The sequence below is a fragment of the Lepidochelys kempii genome, chromosome 3 (assembly GCF_965140265.1).
Source record: "Lepidochelys kempii isolate rLepKem1 chromosome 3, rLepKem1.hap2, whole genome shotgun sequence".
In the NCBI taxonomy this organism is placed as follows: domain Eukaryota; kingdom Metazoa; phylum Chordata; order Testudines; family Cheloniidae; genus Lepidochelys; species Lepidochelys kempii.
This window is the reverse complement of record NC_133258.1, coordinates 74,418,981-74,436,035: the sequence shown is the minus strand read 5'-3', so window position 1 is coordinate 74,436,035 and position 17,055 is coordinate 74,418,981.

Here is a 17,055-nt window from a genome sequence, read left to right as displayed (position 1 = left end):
TATAAAGTATAAATTGTATATACTATATACAAATATACTATAAAGTATAAATGAAGATAAAGTAGACTCTATTTGTCTTATCTATCACAAACACCTAGCCACGGGGAAGTGTATTTGTCTTTTTTATGTTTATCAGCATTTTATATTATTGCTCTAGACAGTGTTCTGTCTTACAATTTGTCCAACTCTGAGCTTGGTGTTTTGCTCTCTTATTGCATATACCATAGAAGCAATGATAAACAAATGCAGCTCTGAACTTCCAAGTCAACCTATTTCACAATTATGGGAGGAAAAGCAGGAGGTCACTTTTATTACTTTCTAATAAGACTTTACCTTATATGAGGCTATGAGCAATATATCAAGATGTCACTTCTCTCATAATAATATGACATTTCTGTTTCTTCCATCACCACAGACTTAGCAGAGTTTTCTGAAGTATTATCCTCAGAAACACACTCCTATAGTGCACAGGTCTATAGTCTCCAACTCATAGTAATGGAAAAGACAATACACAGCAAAATTCTATCCTGACTCACAGGATACGTGGGGTGTTCATCCAGCTAAATCTGCCTCTAGGACTTCTGTGTCGTATAAAAGCTATGCAGCTATTATATACACTCCCTGAAACATGTGCATACACATTGACTTTTTTCTCAGACAGAAACTAACTTAAGATGGAGTTAAGATTGAGAGCTCCTATAAGTAATTCAAGGTTAAAAATCATTATTAGTGTGTTGGAATTATCCCCAAATCAACAACTATAAATCTAGGAAATTCAGAATAAAGGGTAAACTTTAAAAATGTCCAAACACGTTAAGGTATGGAAATGCACAGTTGGAGCACCCTAACAACCATAACTCTGCCCTGTAGTGACACCATGGAATAGCCATACAAACATTATTAATACATTACAATGTTTGTAGTCTCAAAGTAGATTACACTGATTTTTAAAGATTTTAGAATTTTACAGTTTTTTTCTCCCCTTATAATGTCACCGCAGGGTGGAGTTCAGTTTGTCTGTGTGCCCTAATTCTGCATTTCTATGTGATCCTTCCGATGATGTGAAGATACATAGAATCGTAAGTTAATATTTTTATTTTAACTTTAAGTGTCAGATGGCCTCTTGCCACCTCCCATTGTTCTCAATGGGACTGACAGCACAGGATACCCTTCATTAATAAAGGGCTTTTTTCAAAATGGCCACCACCCATCACTGGTCTCAGTAAAAGTGAAGCAAAGTTGTCCTCTGGGAAGATGTTTCCCCCCACCCCATGCTGTCAGGATGCAGAGAGAAGCATTATGAAGAACAGGTAAGGTCTTCAGGGTAGGGATCTTTGTGGGTAGGGACTGTCGTTTATATATCTATGTATAAACTGCCAAGCGCTATGGGGCCCAAACTGGTTAAATAACCACCACCACTGCCACCACCACAATAGATGAATGGAGGCAGTGGCCATCTTTGCTATGAGCAGCCTGTGGCTTCATTAGGGTTACCACCTTTGAGGTATAAAACACTGGGATATCTGGGATCTTCCTGAGCCCATAACACTGGACAGCTGGCAGTATGTACTGAGCACCCTTATAAATTCCCCAGGACAGCTACCTCAAAAAGGGGTGATCCTGGGAAAACCTTGGCAGGTGGCAACCCTAGGCCTCAGCTCCAATGACAACAGGAGATGGCAGCCATTATAAAAAAGAGAGAAGTAGCTTGTGGAATTCTCTGAAGAACATCCTTTTTCAGCCTATGCTGAAGAAGGAACTTGCTCTTGGGAAGAATAATGGCAAACAATGACCATAAATCTTTTTTAAAAAATCATTCAAAAGTAACAAACGACTGATACCCCCCATACTGGAAGGAAGGACATGTGACCTCCCCATGTGACACTCCCCACGTGTGTCTGCCCTGTCCTGCCCCCAGCTCGGGACCCCCGTGCTCTCTCCACCCTCTCCCCACCCCACATTAGCTGTGTGTGTATGTGTGTGTCTGTCCTCCCATTGCGCTGGCTCCTCCCCTAGCATGTTCAGCTGCTCTTCCTGGCAGCCAGAACAGGGCAGGAAGCAGGACAGACTGCGTGGTGCAAATTTTGAGCTAGTTTTAGCTATATGAGAAGTTTGATGAGTCTGTGTTATTCCATTATGGAGATCATTTGGGACAAAATAAAAAAGGCAGTTACATCCAGTGCTAAATCTTTCTAAAACATATGCTGTAGTACAAACAGAAATTATGAGCTTGATGCAGAAACTACTGAGTAAAGCTTCATGCCCTGTGATACAAAGGAGGTCAGACGAATGATTATAATGGTCCCTTCTGGGCTTAAAATCAATGGAATTTCTTAAATGACACTTTACAATTAATTTTAACTCAAATTAATTTGTGGATTTACTTGTAAATTCTCAGAAAATTAATTCTGTACCCCAAAACTAAGTGCTGCAGTTTAGACGGTGAGACATACTATTCTTTTTACCTAACATGGAGGTTGAATCCTTGTTTTAAGTGCAAAACTCAACCCAAACTTAACTATGGATTTATGACTGGCCCCTTCATAAACATATTATGCACACATACACACACAGTTTTCACCTACCCTCCAAAGTCTGAATGAAAATGTCTCCACAGAAAATTCTGCTTTCAGGGAAGCAATTTTCTTTACTCTAAAATACTATGTATGGATCCAAAATAATGAAGACTAAAATAAAAAAGTAGAGGCATTTCTAAATCTATTATCCTGTGATTTTGGTAATTATATTACGTTACTGCTGAAAGATACTGTCTCAAGTCCTGCCTTGTGTCATTTCATTGATGGTATGACAGCAAGGAAAAATTTGGTCCACAAATGTGTAAACAAGATGGTAATGAGATAGTTTTCTGTTGAGAAAAGCTTAGAATCCAGGAGAACGCATCAGACAGTGATATAACAGTCATCTGGGGAGAGGATTTTAGAAATGAGTTACAGGCAGGTGATGAATGAGATACGAATTGATAGCTGAGTTGGTAAGAAACTAGACAATCAGATAGATGTGATGGAGTGTAGAAATTAGCCTTTAGTAAGGGTGAAACCAGAGAAAGGAATAATACAGCAAAGCCCAGAATACTAGGTAGGACCACATGTTTTTAAAAAACGTATGCACTTCAAGAATGGGTAAAGCAAATCTTTAATTTTTTTAAAATTTTTTTTAAAAGAGTTAGGTCAGAACAAACCTTTTATTGGAATTTCACACCCAAACTTTGATGATTTGCTTGGATTGGAATCACCCTGGTCTAGTAGGATTGAGAAGGTTTTGCAAAATCAAAACCAACCTAGTTTGTCCATTACAAAGACAAGTTGGACTAACAAACCAGTAAACAAACTAAACTTTGCCTGGTGTCCATGTGTGAAGATGTTCCTCTTGGGCTGACTGTGGTTTAGGGAAAAACACTGTTAAATATATAGCTTCCTTCAGATGAAACTGAGAAACCACTTTGGACAAAAATGTAGGGCGTGGCCTAAGGTTTACTTAATCTTTAGAAAATTGCGTGTAAGGGAACTCCACCATCAAAAACCTGAAGCTCACCTACCCTCCCTGCAGATATTATCGTCACAAGGAAGCCAGTTTTCTGTCACAGAAGGGAGAAAGAAGAAATTGCCAGAGGCTCGAATGAAGCCCCCTTAAGAACTGCTAAAACAGTATTAAGTTCCCACAAAGGAATGAGCTCTTTAACTGCTAGGTGGAGAGGAGTGACTCCTTTCAATAACTTCACTACCATGGGGTTTGAGAATATTGACTTTCCATGAATGTGTGGATCTGATGCTAAAATCACCAGCAGGTGGACATTCAATGAACTAAGCACAAGACCAAAAGACTAAAGGTGTAACAGGTACTCCAAGATACAAGCCAGCTTCAGATGAACTCCCCAGGCTAATGGCCATATCGAGAATGGCTTCCACTTGGCTGAATAGATCACTCTGGTGGAGGGCTTCCTAGGATTGAGCAGTGTCTTGTGGAGCAGTGTCTTGTTAGGGGATCCTTGAAGGGGGACAGGATAGAGTGGCGAGGAAGGGGGATGGAGAAGACCTATGTGGTATAACAAAATCTGATGGGGTTAGGTCCCAGTTGTCGATGTTAATCAAGTCCCAAACACAGTAAAAACAAGCTAGTCTGCCCAAGAACAGAGGGGATGGAGAAGGCTAGGTCACCAGAGGATTGCTGTCCTGTACACAAGTGAAAATGGGTGCTTCTTGGATTCTGGGAGACAGGCAGAGGTGTCTGGTTAAACCCAGGACCCGAGGACCTTCTCCCCTGGGATCTGTGGCCCTTACGCGAGTTGTTCCGCTGCCTTGCAGGGAGAGCGGGGCTGCCTGAAAAAATGCTATTGCTGCTGTAATTGCTGACTGCTCCTAGTGGCGTCTCTTCATGGTCAGACTCTAGAGTCCCAAAGACTATAACGAGTCTTGGCCGTCTTTAAAGAAGTTCAGGATTTCATAGTGTGTTTCTGAAAACAAAACCTGGCCATCAAATAGCGAGTCCTCAATGCCCGAATTCTGCAGCCAATGCGGTGCTCCTCATGATCTTGGCTGATGCCATAATTCTGGCCAGGGTATCCACCATGTCCAGAGCTGACAGCAATGAGATCTTGGCCACCATATGGCCTTCCTCAGTGAATGCCATAAACTCTTCCTCGGAGAGTTCTGGCTACTTTTCAGCAAACTTAGACATGGCTACCTAATTGACACTCATATTTAGAGAACACCACCTGCTGGTTTGTGATGTGCATTTGCAGGCAAGAGAAGGTATGATTCTTCCTCCCCATTAAGTTAATTCTTTTGGTCTCTTTGTCCTCAGGAGTGGATTTAAACCCTATCATGTCCTATTATTTGCTGCAGTTACAGTTAAAGAGTTAGAGGCTGGGTGGGAGTAGAAACCATCAAAACCGTGCATGGGAATGAAGTATCACATCTCTGAATCTTTCGCTGTAGGGGGCAATAAAGCTGGAGTATTACAGAGGGTCTTTGCAGGCTCCAAAAGAGCCTTATTTATTGGGAGGTCTACTCTCCCTGGAGCTGATGACTGGAGAATATCCAGCAGCTTATGCATATTGTTCTGCAGGAATTCATAAGTAGAAGCCATACACTTCAGGAGGTCCTGATATGCCTTACTCTTGCACCACAGGATCCAGCTGAAATAATCCCAGAGGGAATGGGCTCAGCGGTCACTTGCAGATGGTTTGGGAGTGGGAACCACTATCAGGACTGGTGATCTCATTCTGGAGTGTAACCTCAGTGAATAAAGAGCATCCCAGGGATCCCAAGGATGGTTCTTGGCATATGGATAAGACACTGGTGGCCAGCGGGCACCAGGCCAAGAGCCCCTGTCCCAGATTCAGGATGGATTTTGGTACTTATGGTGATCTGAGGGGATCTCTGACAACAACAGGGAGGACAACTTCAACCTGGATCTTGAGGAGTCCCAGAGGTTCTCTAATGACAATGGGGCAACCAGCACCAATGAGGCAAACAAATGATCAGACTCATATGAAGACCTATACGGGGGCAGCATTGGTGCTGAAAAGGAATGGGGAATCAGCACCAGCTGTACCAAATGAGGCACACTCCCACCCAGTACTGGGAGAGATGCTGGTACCAGGGCTAACAGCAGTACCAAACTCAATGAAGGGATCTGCTGACAAGACAATGATGGTGCCAAAGGATGCACCCATGTCAAGGGGGTCTTCAGTCCCAGGACTGCTTTCAACTTCAACTCCAGAGTCTGAGGGCTGGGCTGTGGTAATGATGAACCCAGTAGCTTTTCAACTCAGCCAGAAGGAACCAAGAGCACAATGGAGGACTAGGAGATGGAAGTCATGATTCCAGAAAACTCCTGGACCAGTGGAAAGTCCAGGACTGAGAGGCAAAGCAGGTTGGATGCAGCCTGGTATGCTGTGAGTGTGAAAACAGTCCGTGCTGGTGTCCATGTCACTGGTACTAGACTCTATGGATTCCTCATGGCTGAAACTGGAGTCAAGTATGGCTCTTGCTGCTCTAGGCAAATTACTGGGGAGCAGCTGGACAGACCTACTCCATCCTGCAGGCTGGAGGGAGTACGGTGCTGATCAGCACCCCTCTTAGAAGACTGGGAGGAGTCTCCCTGAGCCCTGGAATGGTCCTAGTTTGTTTTATGGGACCTCTTCCTCGCCATACCAGAGGAGGGAGAATGACCCCTCTTCCCCATGGGGGAAATGCCATAGCCCGAGCACAGAGCAGTATCACTTACTGGATCCAAAGGCAGCTGCCAATCAGACGAGGGCCTTGGTGCCAAAGTGAGCGTCAAAGCCAGCTCCAGCCAGTGCTGCTTCAGCTGCAAGTCTCTCGCCACCTGAGTCTTCTTTGTGAATGGCTTGCAGATGGAGCATCAGTCTTTAACACATCCTTCACCAAGGAACAGTAAGCACCTTGTTTGGGGACTACTGTTAAGAATGACCCCCACATGATAGACAATGCTTGAGCCCTGGTGAGGGCATCACACTGGGCAGCCAACTACTCTACCTAAACCAATACTAAACGTAAGGTACAATTAACAAGAATTTTTTTTTTCAGAAACTGAGACCAAAAGTGCTAGGTGAGAAATATCACATGGAGCTGTGACTCTAGACATGGGCAGAGAGAAGGAACTGAGGCAGTCGGGGTGGTTCTGTCTTTATATGGCCAGGGGAAGGGCTAGGGCCACACAGCATAAGCACCACCCCAATGAGTACTATTAGGAAAAGTTCCTTGGCTCTGACGTGTTGAACGCGCACACATCTAAGTAGAATACGCATCTGCATCTACTCCAAGAACCAAAATTATTTGTCAAACATTTTCTGCAATACTGGTGCAGCAGATTATGTACAGTAGTGTCATTTTGAATCCTGCCACATAATATGTCATATGCTGTATCACATAACTGACATAGCACAACAAATCTGGGGCAGTGCATTATCACACAGAACACCACACTGTCATTTAATTGTGTTTTCATTTTGCTTAGGCTGTTGGGGTCAATATGGAAGACAAACCAGCATTAACATGCTGAGTGAGAAATGCCACATTTGAGTATAATACAAATTTGTAAATGCTTTTAGCTGCTAATTTACTGTTCAAATACCAATCAGTTATTACCATACTTGGAAAAATTCACAATCCACCCAGCATTACCCCACTAAGATTGCACAGAGATTTTGCATTCATTTGCCATGTACTTTAACTTGTATTCAACCAAATTAGATCCCAAGGAAATCACAGTCATTCATGATTCATTGAGTCATTCATATCTGAAAGTTGTGCCTGGCTTTAATGTATATTCTTAGGTTGAGACATGTTCCTCCTACAAGATATATAAAGTATTATCCATGGGCAATTACCCACCTCTACCCATCTTTCAGGAAAAGCACTATTAGCAACATAAATTATTCATGTTATATAATGCAGCATACAAGTGGTGAGCTCTGTCACAAACGAAGCCCTTGTTTTTTCCAGTCTAAGGGCAAACTTCTCTTTTCAGATCTGCATGATAGCATTTATCTTCAGTATTCTGCACTCCATATGTGTGCAAGTTTCCCATTGATAGCAAGGGGAGAGGGACACACTAAAGTAGAGCAGAACAAAGAAGTTAAGAGCTACCTTGCTGATTGGAGAGGAAATTTTTTCTCTACAGACAGTAGAGCACACCTCTAGAGGGCAAAGAATTATTATTTTTATTATGGTGATGCTGAGAGGTCTCAATGAGGTTTGGGGCCCCATTGTGTTAGGTGTTGTACAAACATAAACGAAAACCTAAGATAAGAGCCAATAAGCATATGTGTACACTGCATTGTAAACCCTGGTCTGTGGAAGCCAGGCTTGTTGATTTGGGGTTTCCAAACTCATGCTTGAGTGTCCACGCTGCATTGTAAATGTGAGTTTATAGTTGCTGGGCCTGGGTCTCATGGTCGTGCTAACATATCCATATTGCACTTTGCAGATCTTCTGACTCAGGTCTGCAGCTTGAGCTTGCAGCCACACTACAAAATGACAGGTCTTGGACCCGAATCAGAGTGGGACTCAGACTCTGACCCACCCCCCTTTCAGGATGCAAAGACCCAGTTGCTGAGTGTTTGCTGACCTGAATCAGACTGATGCTTGTTTGGATGGAAGGAGGGGATTGGGCTCACACCTGAGTCAGAATCCGGACTTAGTGTGATGTGTAGACATATCTGAAGAGGGTTATATAAACACTAGGAATAGCCGGGAGGGTGCGGGGGGGAGAAAGAATAAAAGTATTACTGAGAAGATTATGCAATTACATTGGCTAGCTAGTACACAACCTGAATGAACTGAAGAGTTGTATGGGGTTTTCTCACTTGTAATCCCATCTTTAACACCATCTGCTTTGACACTCTAATAACATCAGTCATTTTACCTGTTTTTAAAGTGTTCATCTACAGAACAATAATCCTCATTCTTAACAATACCTTTTAAAATTAAACATCATCACTGTAATGATTGTTCTAACAATGGTATTAATTCACAGGCTTTACATGAAAACGTAGATGCTGATGATATAAATAGTTACTGCTAATGCATTTTGGGTAAAATGCTGCCAAGTTTTAGTGATGCCAATTAAGATGACTGTAAAATAGTTACTTAGCAATTTTGGTGGATGTAAATTTGCAGTGCTGCATTCAGTCATTCTGCTTCTTACCATATGTTCAGACTAGTAGGCAAAACCATCCTCATTTGTATAATGGTTAGTATCTACTTGCTTAACTTTTATAATGTTCTGCACAAATTAATGCAAGATCCTAATAATCAGGCCAAGTATTAAAGGACTGTGTTCCAAAGTTAAGTACGTAACGCCTATTGGGTTCACACAATAATTACAGTCTGACTGCCGTCTGCTCTTTTCATCACAGTGACACCTGCTAACAAATATGTTGCTAACTCTGCAGCATTACAAATAGGTAGATCTTTACAGGCTGCTACAGGGCTGGGGTACTTGCTCTGCTTACTTACTAGCGGAAGGTAATTTAGCAAATTTGCTTCAATGATCTGCTTTTCACAGTGTGATTCTGTATATATTGCATTATATAAGTCCCAGGTACAGCATAAACATTGCAGATACTTCTCCCCTTCCCTTTTTCCTGTTGTTATTGAATTATTGTACTTATATTGCCATCGAAACCTGTATGATTTCTTTAGGACTCCAGGGGCCAAATTCTACCCTTTGGTGTGCATGTGTGGTTACTATTCAAGCAGAATTCAGTGGGGACTAAGTTTGTGCAGAATTTGGAGCTATATGTGGGGGCTATGTTTGGGTGCAAAATTTGGCGATAAGTACATTGGGAGATACTGAAAACTTCTGGTATAAGTACATAGTTGCAAGAGTGATCACAACAGTTTCTGGGAACATTCTGTGAACAAGAATTTGCTTGCACAAATGTTCACAAAAAGCGAAATAAGGGGGTAGCAAAAACTATTGAAGTGACTTAATGGTTGCTATGGTACAATGTTAGTGAATAACCTTTTGCAGTATCTGCGCAGCTCTGCATAGAATCATAGAAATATCTGGTGGAAGGGACCTCAAGAAATCATCACGTTCAGCCCTCGGCACTGGGGCAGGACCAAGTAAACCTAGACCATGCTTGACAGCTGTTTGTCCAACCTATTCTTGAAAACCTTCAGTGATGGGGATTTCACAAGATCTCTTGAAGCCTATTCCAGAGATTAACTATCCTTATAATCAGAAAGATTTTCCAAATATTTAACCTAAATCTCCCTTGCTGCAGATTGAGCTTATAAATTCTTGTCCTATCTTCAGTGGACATGGAGAACAATTGATCACAGTCCTCTTTAAAACAGCCCTTACCATATTTGAAGACTCTTATCAGGATCCTCTCAGTCTTTTCTCAAGATTAAACATGCCCACTTTTTTTAACCTTCCCTCACAGGTCAGGTTTTCTAAACCTTTTATCATTTTTGTTGTTCAGCTCTGGACTCTCTCTAATATGTTCACATTTTACCTAAAGTGTGGTGCTCAGAACTGGACACTGTACTCCAGCTGATGCCTCACTAGTACCAAGTACAGCAGGACAGTTACCTCCTCCCATGTCTTACATACAATGCTCCTGTTAATATACCCCAGAATGATGATAGCCTTTTTTGCATTTGCATCACACTGTTGATTCATATTCAATTTGTGATCCACTATAACCCCCAGACCTTTTTCAGCAGTACTACCTCCTCGATAGTTATTTCCCATTTTGTAGTTGTGCATTTGATTTTTCCTTCCTAAGTGAAGTACTTTGCACTTATCTTTATTGAAGTTCATCTTGTTGAATTCAGACCAATTCTCCAATTTTTCAAGGTCATTTTGAATTTTAATCCTGTCTTCCAAAGTGCTGCAACCCTTCCCATCTTGGTGTCATCTTCAGATTTTATAAGCATACTCTCCACTCCATTATCCAAGTCACTAGACTGCATTTCCCTAGCTTGCTTATGTCTGTGGGATTATGTCAAAAGCATTACTAAAATCAAGATATATCATGTGTATATCTACTGCTTCCCTCACATCCACTGAGCCAGTATAGCAAGAAGGGGCTTTCATAGCTCTTACTGCCTTGTAGGCACGGTCCAGGATTTGGTTTAGTGTTTGAACTGTCTACTGATCAGCTGAGCTAAGTGCTATTTAGGCCTCCATTTAATGTTGGTGTTGCAGTTATACAGTCTAACTTCTATGCAAGAAATAGTAGGTTAAAAAGTATTATCTGTGTTAACTATCAGCTTTATGATTTACGCAACTTTTCAGACAGGTTGGTGACTAAATGGTACTGATGTACAAACACAATGAAATGGTTCTTATATAGCCCTAGGACATACAATGAATGTCTTACCATTTCTGCCAGTCTACTGAAATAACGAACCTGCTTTTAAAACTCAATTACCACTGGAAGGTAATTGAAAAAAAAATAAAAGAAAAAATTATGCCTATGGATTTCCATCCATCATGGACAGTTATGGAAAGGAGGGACTGGCTGATGTCATGATAAAAACATTTTTGGAACACATTAGAAGGTAGACAGCAGTCTTTTTTGCTTTATACTGTAAGCTTTAAAGAAGTACAACCTACCATCGTTGGAGCCTTCCAAGGATGTGAGAGCCCAACTGAATAATTAGTTTACAGGAAGTAAATATTCAACAAGTTATCAATGTAGGTACATGAATAAAGAAGTTACTGGCATGATGCAAATTAAAGGCAAAAAAGTTACAAATTTCCCTCTCCCAGCAGGTGTAATTATGCAATGAAGCTAGGAAACAGACACCACTAGAATCCAGTAACAGTTGTGTTATGTAAACTTAAAAATTCTATTTGGTGGCTAACAGCCCTGTTGAATTTTTTTTGTTTTGTTTGAAAAAATTGATTTTTTTAAAGATAATACAAGCAAGATTTGTCACACAAATCACAAGAGATTGTGAAGCACCTCTCTCACTCAATAGATACCCCCACCCCAATATGTGGACATGGTACCCAAAAAGTTCAGGAAATTTACGGAAAAAATTATTTGTGAATATTAGTTTGAATGCGAAAGTAAATTTCAGTTCCATCACATTCTCAGCCTTGTAATTTTTGCTTTCTGCCAATAATCAAGTGCTTGAGCTTTATAGTCTAAATACTTTAAAACGCAGTTGACTTTATTTTGATACAGAATCCAAATAAATTAAAAAGTGACTTCACAGAAATGGCCTTTGGGAACCACACAGTCGCTGTGTTTCATTGATTTCCATTTCAGATTTGCTCACTCTTCAAGTAAAAAAATCTGACTTTTCCAATTGCCAGACTCACAAACTCAACCTGGCCTCTGACAGTCAATCTGGGTCCCTCAATCTTGCATATCAGCTTGAATAATAATGATTCTGAAGGATAAATTAAACCATTGGTTACACCTCTGCAACCCATTGTTTTCAGAGTATGCCCTCAGTGACACCTGTAGAAACCCACTTAGGGTAAGTGAGATCACATAGGTGTCACTGAATATAATCTGAAGATAATGAAATTGAACAGAATTGAGGACCTTTTTTTGGCTGAAAGGACCTGTTATTTTGCACCATTTACATTCTGATCTGGTTTCTACCCAGTAATCTCTGTCAACATTTCAGAGTGGCTTTCAAGCAGCTGTCGCTTTAAAAAAAAGCCACTACAAAAGTAATTTCCTTCCTCCCTCCCCACCAAATATGGGTCATATAAAGGACTAGACTGAAAATTACAATGATTTACAGTGCACAGAAGATGTTTCACATTCCCAGCCCATGGGAAGGGACTTCCACAGGCTCACAGAAAGGAAATCAACAAGACTATTAGGCTCTGCTACCCCGTCAAATAGCTTTGGGGCCTCTTCTGCCTTTTTAGATTTTCCTTTAGTATTTCTTCCACACAGTTCATTGGGAGGAGGGATGTATTTATTCTATTATTTTTGCTGTTCTTTGATACCTCTACACATTTTTCTATTCTTTCTCCTGTAACTCATTGTGAGAAACTTTAGGGTGAACCAAATAAGAGCTAAAATTATATAAAGCACCCTCCTCAGATCCAGGGTCAATGTCAAGCAGCTCTTTAAGGTAATCAGCACAACACCACTGAAAATAAGGTGGTTCTTGAAGATTCCTTTCAAATTCATACAAACTGATACAGCCTGCTATTGCAATTGATAGATGAGATTAAATCTTATTAATTTAAATTCTGCTTAGAAGATGAGATGACTTTCCAGCTTTTCTCCTAGTTCTAATAGGGCCAGGAAGAGCCATCCTAAATGACTGTAGCTGGAACTTTAGGAGATTTCCAAATAATTTATTATTACTGAAAGATTATTCTGAACACACAGCAATACAAAGATCCCAAATTCATACAAGGAAAGGGTTGACACTGATCCTAGCATAAATGATGTATTTTATTGAAAAGTATTTCTCATCTATTTGAACTATGTTATATAGATATACGCAAATACTAAATTTCTTATAGATCCTAACTTTATGAATATTCTAATTTAACTAGGCTGATTAGTATTTTTGTCCATTTTATTACTGAATAATTTAAGATCAAGCACATCAAATGTGAAAATTAAAACTTAAATAGTTTGAGATTTAGTAAATTCATGATGGAATTTTAAATTCAATGTACAATTGGTTTCTTAATCTTATCATTTGTTCTTGAATAATTTTTTGCAGGCCTTGATAAAGGAGGTAATTTTCATAATATCCAAAGCACCGAAATATTCAGGATTTCAGTGATTAAAATGCATACTCAGAGGACTGGAAGACATAAGGATTGATATTGGAGTATGCAGCCTGTCACCTTTGTGGTACCAGGACGACCCATCTATTGAGCTATGCAGCTGGTCTCCACCTCCGTAATATTGTAGTCTGAGTTCAATTCAAACACAAATCATGATGTTGGCTAATGGCTGATCAAAGATGTACAGTAGCCACCATTAAAAAAAGAATAATCAGCATTTGCGAACAGTATCCACACAGTGGTATCTGAGACAACATAGCTATGTCACATTCTAGGTATGGGGAAATAACTGTGGTGTCAGATGTCACTGCATGGAAAGTCGTGGAAAACATTGACTTGTTAATGGAAACAACCAGAAAAGATATGAACTGGTGGTCTAAATCCAGGTATCCACATCAAACACTGCCATCTCAGATGGCACTAATTGGCAGGCTCAGCAAAGAGGTCAAGGACAGAATGAAATATGTGCTCATCTCTAGAGCTGCTACGAGTAGGTCAGGGTTGAGATGTGTTGACAAGGTAGCACACGGAAAATTACACTGCCTGTGATGTCCCTGTAATTTGAATAAATGAGTTCAGTCCCATGAGATGCCAATTCATTGCCTTTCACAAGGTTTACATTCTTTTTAGAAGATATAAATTCACTTATATAAGTTACAGTACAAACCTTCAATGTGGGACCATGCAAATTCCTTAGATTACTAAATGAGTTTCATGCAATGAGTGCTTGAGTGCTTTTTCTTTATCTTCATTTTGACATATTGTAAATTATTATCTTCTTCAGAATACGATATTATTTCATAATTACAGGTACAGAATTGTCTTGATTAATAGTATGTTTGTCAAGAACTGCTGTCAACATTCTAGTCGGTGATTTCACCTCAGTTACGGTTACTAAAATAACTTTTGTGGTACGTAGGTTTCACTAATCCACATATGAGATAATTGATTCTAGCCAAACCCTAAGTATTTTAAGATCAGACTTTGAAGTATTATTCCAACAACACATATTTATAAAAAACTTGAGCACATGTAAGGTATAACAAAAAAAGCCCCAAATATTGTATTTACTTCAGTTTCTTACCTAAAGATCATGTTTTATCCACACAACTAAAAGGAGTATCCTACATGCTACCAAGTCTGTTTTCTAATTGAAAGATGGCCTTGATGGTCTACTAACCTAAAATTCACTTTCTTCCAATTTAATCATGAGTTTTCCATCCCAATATGGGCTTTAATGTCACAAGGCTCATATTTCATCTCCAAATTTATTTTCTATGCCTACTTTGTAATTTGGCAAAAAAGCATAGATCAAAAAAGGTTTAATTTTATTGATTTCATATACGATATCCTGGTGACCACCCTGCATTGGCAGGAAGATGGATTAGATAACACAGGGGGTCTTTCCTACCTCTAACTTCTATTTCTGTAGATCAAGTATAACAGAAGCACTGCTTGTTTTAATTAAATTAGTGACCTATATGTGGGCCAAATTCACCCCAGCATAAGAAGGTTCAGTTGCACCAGATTCTATTTAACTCTTGGATGTATTACCAAACACTACAAAAAGCACGGATGATTTTCAAAATAGTTTTGTTCTAGGCAAAAGGACATAGCTGTAAGAACACTAAGTATACAAAGCTTAGATTCCAGGGGAGAGTCGTGAGACTTAGTAAAAATACTAGTAAATGCATACAATTATTTAAATGAAAATCCCAGAACAATTTTTGGTAAAAGTTTTGGATGTAGCCTAGGAGTAACTCTGTCCATATGGAATACAGTGTATGGGGGACCCCTCCCCCCCGACCAAAGCCTGTATTTTGCTCACTCTGTGAGCAAAAGTGATAGCCACTAAATATTCTGTTAGAGTAATTATATAATGCATATGATGACAGGCTCCAAGGGAAGATCCATTAAGGACAGCTGCACCACATTCAAATCCTAGGTTGGAAGAGGGCCTCTAGGTGGTGGAAATATATGAATTGGTCCTTTTAGAAATCTAAATACAAAGGGGTGAGGAAAGAAATGAATGACCATTCACTGCAGATGATACACAAAGATAGCAGCCAAATGCACTCTAATAGAACTGACTGAGAGTCCTGAGTATGTCAGAGACAATAAGTAGCCCACGGTAACTCAGCTAGAATTGGATTGAATGTAGCATTGAATGGACCACAGTAAAAAAAGCTTCCATTTCACAGTATATGTCAGTCTTGTAGAAGCCTTTCTGTCCTGAATCAAAAACTCCTGAACTCATACCAAATGGCTCATCAGCTGGACACAAAAACCCCTTGGCATGCCAAGGTGTTGGTACACTTGCCCATACTCAAGGAAGATCATGGGCTCACCCTGGATCTTAAAACAGCATTGCCTGGATCAAATCCCTTCTACTGTCATGAATATGCAGGGATACATACTTCCTAGCATTGAAGCGGAGTCCCATCCAATTGGCAGCCTGGCTGGTGACATTGAGCATTTGTTGGAGATGCTCAGGGTTATTTGCCATGAGGACCAGATTGTCTGCATAGGCTAAGATATTCATCCTGTTGCCATACAGGTCAAAACCACCTACACCACTGCAGATCACTCGAATGAGCGGCTCCATGGCTAGGTTGAAAACAATGGGGCTGAGGGGACAGCCTTGCTTCATGCTGCTATGGATTGGAATTTCAGGAGGCTCCCCTTCCATGGAGTGCATGGTGGTGGTGCAGCCTTCATAAAGTTCCTGGACCAGTTGAAGAAAGTTTTCAGGCATTCTGTACTCTCAGAGCATCTATGGCGGGGGATAGATCCGAAAGCATTAGCCATGTTCACTATGGCACATTGCCTCCATGCCCTCCTAGCCATGCTGATGGCAGTTTGAAGGACAAAATTGTGTTTGTAACAGCCTTAACATGACATGAAGCCCTTCTAAATGGAGCTGATGGGTCCTCCGTTCACCAACCTGTCTGTAATCCTAGCTGTGGGCAGCTGGCATATAGTTTGTACATGGTGAAACAGAGAGAGGTGGGTCTCCAGTTACTGGGATTGTCTCACTCGCCTTTTTTGTAGATAAGCACGATTATAGACTTTTTCCAGGAACTGGAAATATGGCAGAACTCTTTGCACTTGTTGAAAATGGCAAGTAATAGCAGGCAACTGGGTTTTTTCAGGAAGTCATAGCAAATGCCATCTTTTCCTGGGGCTGTTTTTTTTCTTCAAAAGGCTGGTCATTATTTCCTGTGACATAAAGTCTTCTTCCAGCACCCGAAGCCCCAGCCCTGAGCCCCGTCTCAGAGCCAACACCTCATACTGCCTCCTGCACCCCAAACCCCCTCGTGCACTCCAAGCCCCAGCCCTGACGCCCCCTCCCAGAGCTAGTACCCCCACCCCCTCATGCACCCCAACACTCTGCCCCAGCTCTTAATCCCCTTCCACAGCCGGCATCCTGTACCCCCTTCTGCACCCCAACCACCTGCCCCAGGCTCAATCCAGAGCCCGCTCCCACACTGTGAACCTCTCAGTCTCAGCCCAGAGCCTGCACCCCCTTCCGAATCCCAACTCCCTATCCCAGCCCAGTGAAAGTGAGTGAGGGTGGGGAAGAGTGAGTGACGGGGGGAGGGGGATGGAGTGAGTGGGGCAGGGATTTGGTGGAAGATGAATACACTTTGTGGCCAAATAAGACTGTCCTCTTGCTATCCTTATCAGATGGGGTAGACCGGAAATGTTGCTATTTATTTTTCTGGTTGGCCACCTCGACCACCAATGAACTGGGTGATGGGGTGTGTAAAGAGAAAC